Here is a 3,388-nt window from a genome sequence, read left to right on the forward strand (position 1 = left end):
TTGATGGATATTACCACTTCAAGAGTTTGACTTAAAAATCAAAGATAAAAAGGGGTCAAAAAAACATAGTAACAGACCATCTCTCTCGATTGAACTAGGATTATAAGGAATGGAAAGATGACAATTTACTAACTAATGATTCTTTTCCTGATGAGTAACTTTTGGCTATCAGAAGTTCAGGTGTTCCATAGTATGCAAACTTAGCCAACTTTCTAGGATACAAGATTTCTCCCCAGGGTACTCTTATCAACAAAAGAGGAAATTTTTGGCGGATGTAAAATATTTCATTTGGGATGAATTGTCACACCCCGAAGGTATACTTATTCGATAGAACAGATGGTACCACCTAGTGACAATGTACGATACAACATGATATGAGTTCACAACATAGACATAAATACATAGTGGAAGATATAAAATTTAGCAACAACAGTGTAGAGGGATTTACACAATCCCCATACAACATAGAAAATCTAAATGACCGCGAGCCAGCCCGGCTTAACACAACAAAGCATATAACTGAATAAAGGTAGACACGGCTAAAATCCATAACTAAGTCAAATTATTATATAACCAAGTCCAAAATCCAAAGTGCCAATAAAATAGAAGGAAACAATAGAGAAAACCATTCTCAATTGTGAAGTGGAACTGGCAGTCAGGATTCTCCAAGCGACTCCATATCATCTACCTGCTACCTGAGGAAAATAAAGTACAATAGGATGATGAGGATAAATGACTTAGGGGATAATATATAAATAGTAGTTTATGGTCAAATATATAAGGAGATCAAAGTATATAGTCTTTCAGGTAGGAATTATGTATACAACTATAAATGAAATAATAAATGCACATACCAGAACCTGTCTAACAAGTAAGGTATAATGATTAGTAATCACAAGGGGCCTACAACAGATCTGCTCCTACTACATGAGAAAAATATGATAGCATATACATGTATGATAAATGAACATGTATGAATAATGTCAGGCATATGCAACAACTATAGCTCAAACAAATGCGACATATCATAGACATATGCACACCAGTATCTCCTAAATATGCAACACGCATCATGTGCATATGATCATGTATGTGTCACTCCTACACACCACTCCAGCTACCACAACATTTGTGTGGCCGAGTAGGCAGGACTATGACAACTACTCACAACTCCAGCTATCACTATATATGAGTGGTCGGTCGGGCAGGATATATAGTACCTATCTTACTATATAACAAGGAGGTCACTGTCTGTACACAACTCCACTACCACTATCCCGTGTAGCCGAGTGGGCACTATATGACAAGTTACACCCATCTCTAGCTACCATTATCCCTGAGTAGCCAAGTGGGAAGCAAATATGATTGACAACTCTCTCAACCACAAAGGGAGACTTAATCGACAACATGCATACAATGCAATGATGTGCAAGATGCTAATATCTATGACTTAAACACAGTCATCATCAATACAATATCATGATAAACATAAGTATATCAGAAACATGATCTATTAATAACATATATCTATATGTATAAAAAGATCTAACAGGTGTCTACTAAATAACATGCATAGTAAATAGAAATACCTATAATACACACCACACACGTGTGTACAATATAGAATATAAGTAGATAAAAAGGATAACTCCTATAGTACACACTATACACGTGTGTACAACTATAACATATGAATAATCAACATGATAACTCCTATCGTACACACTATATACATGTGCATACTACAGAGTATGAATATTCAGCATGATAACTGTTGGAACCCCAGGTTGTTTTGATGTGATCAAACAAGTTAAGTTAAGTCCTGTGGTGTTTTGACCCTGTGTCTAAGTGGACAGAAACTTAGGAGCACAAGAAGTTGAGCAAAAGACGCAGCCAGCGAGAAGGACGACACGGGAAAGAGAGCCGACGGGCTCGGTGCATCTGAGGGATGAGGTGTTGTGGAAGAGTACACCAGCGGACAAGAAGGGAGTGTGCAGTGTTTCCGAGGGACGAGAAGCCGGAGCAGAAGATTGCTTGAGGAGCAAGAGACACAGCAGTGAGAAGGTCGACACTGGAGAGAGCTGACGGGCTTAGTGCGTCCGAGGGATGAAGAGATGCGGATGAGTACGCTGACGGACGAGAAGGAAGCACACAATGATTCCGAGGGACGAGAAGCCGGAGCGGAAGTTTGCTCGAGAAGACCGGAAGTTGGGTTCAGGTGAGCCCAATTCTGGATGGCTGAGATCACTCAAGCAAGCGGAGCCGGAGTGGAAGATTGCTCGAGGAGCAAGAGACACAGCAGTGAGAAGGTCGGCACTGGAGAGAGCCGACGGGCTTAGTGTGTCCGAGGGACGAAGAGCTGCGGATGAGTACGCTGACGGACGAGAAGGAAGCACACGACGATTCCGAGGGATGAGAAGCCGGAGCGGAAGTTTGCTCGAGAAGACCGGAAGTTGGGTTTGGGTGAGCCCAATTCTGGATGGCTGAGATCACTCAAGCAAGCGGAGCCAGAGTGGAAGACTCGAACATAGGTAAGCTGAACCAGAGCAGAGGGCTCGGACCGAAAAAGTCAACGAGGTTAACTTTAAGGGTCCGGGCACTCAGAACCAAGTTTCTATCCACTCGACGTGGATGTTGACCGTTGTGTCGGGGATAAAATTTTATCCCACTCTAGGCACCTGGAACCCTTCTAGGTGCCTCGACCAAGGCTATAAATGTAGCCTTAGTCCAAGATGTTAGTATTAGCCCTAGTACCAATTATGAGATGATTGTAAAGGACTCCTTTTGTATCATATTTCATTATTAATAAAGGCGAAGTTGGTTATTATATTTATTTTAATTTAGTGCCGAATGAATAAGTATAATAATGTCCTAGAGTAGAAGGTTCTAATCTACAACATATCAATTGGTTGAATTGATAGTGAGATATTGTAGATATACATAGAACACTACTCTTAATTATTCCTAGTCAAGCATTAATATGCAAGGACAATATTAATACGTTGAGACTAGCATGTAGGTCAACAGATGACTTAATCTCACAAGTCATGGATATGAGATATCAGGTTGACACATGGGTATATATTAGAGAATATATACTGAATGACCCGCCATGAGAATGTTTCATGGATCGTTATATGAGTGTCATAAACATTCTCATGTGACTATTAGTATGAATAGTCCTTAGACCTGAAGTCACTACGGTTCCCTACATAAGGAGTTGTATATTTTGGTATCATCAAACGTCACCCGTAACAGGGTGGACCATAAAGTCGATCACTGGGTATGCAATAAGTTATGCGGAGGGATGTGAGTGATGTAGATGAGATCTATCCCTTCCATATGACGGAAGTGATATCTATGGGCCCCTTGATTAGTAGGATACAAG

Source organism: Zingiber officinale, chromosome 7B, assembly GCF_018446385.1.
Source record: "Zingiber officinale cultivar Zhangliang chromosome 7B, Zo_v1.1, whole genome shotgun sequence".
In the NCBI taxonomy this organism is placed as follows: Eukaryota; Viridiplantae; Streptophyta; class Magnoliopsida; order Zingiberales; family Zingiberaceae; genus Zingiber; species Zingiber officinale.